The 711-nt window shown below is 63.6% G+C and overlaps 1 protein-coding gene and 2 non-coding genes across 3 annotated transcripts in view; all 3 read right to left on the reverse strand.

Annotated features, from left to right (window-relative positions):
* H696_05952 (hypothetical protein) overlaps positions 1–711 on the reverse strand; it is a gene marked incomplete at its 5' end in the record, with an annotated part of 4,700 nt that overhangs the window by 2,973 nt on the left and 1,016 nt on the right. The window lies entirely within an intron of this gene.
* H696_05953 lies at positions 254–325 on the reverse strand. Its single transcript has one exon. It is a non-coding gene; the product is annotated as a tRNA-Gln (tRNA).
* On the reverse strand, positions 398–470 carry H696_05954. Its single transcript has one exon. It is a non-coding gene; the product is annotated as a tRNA-Glu (tRNA).

The following is a 711-nucleotide window of genomic DNA, read 5'->3' on the forward strand; positions in this document are numbered from 1 at the left end:
TGTGTACGTGTGTGCCTGTGTACGTGTGTATACATGTATACATGTGTACGTGTGTGCGTGTGTACGTGTGTACGTGTGTGCCTGTGTACGTGTGTATACATGTATACATGTGTACGTGTGTACGTGTGTACGTGTGTACGTGTGTACGTGTGTACGTGTGTGTGTCTTGGCTCCGGGGACCCGCGTCGCCTTGCCGCGCCCCGTTCCCCTCTCCGTGGCCGACGCTGCCCGGCCGCGCGTGCAAAAAAGAGCAAGGTCGAGCCGAGAATCGAACTCGGATTGACAGATTCAGAGTCTGCCGTGATAACCATTACACCACTCAACCGCTGGGGCGCCACCGCGCGAGAGGGCTGAAGAATGGCGCGGCCGGGCCCGGGGCGTGGCGTCAAAAAGGAAGTTCCCATACCGGGACTCGAACCCGGGTCTCGTGGGTGAGAGCCACGTATCCTAACCACCTAGACTATATGGGAAGGGATGGAAGACGTGGGCATAGTGCGGCATTTGTGGCTTCCGCGGCAGGGGCGCGGCGGTGGCCGGCTGCCTGCGTCTGGGCGGGGCCCAGTATAAAATCGCCCCGGGCCGGCGAACGTCCCTGTGGGCCCTTCTCGGCGCGCGGTGCGGAGAAGCCCGCCCCCTGTGGGCGGCGGGAGGGAGGGCCCAGGCGGAGGCCGGCGGTCTGTGCCTTTGTGAGGGAGGGGGGGAGGGGGGGGG

This window comes from Fonticula alba, assembly GCF_000388065.1.
Source record: "Fonticula alba strain ATCC 38817 unplaced genomic scaffold supercont2.15, whole genome shotgun sequence".
Classification (NCBI taxonomy): domain Eukaryota; order Rotosphaerida; family Fonticulaceae; genus Fonticula; species Fonticula alba.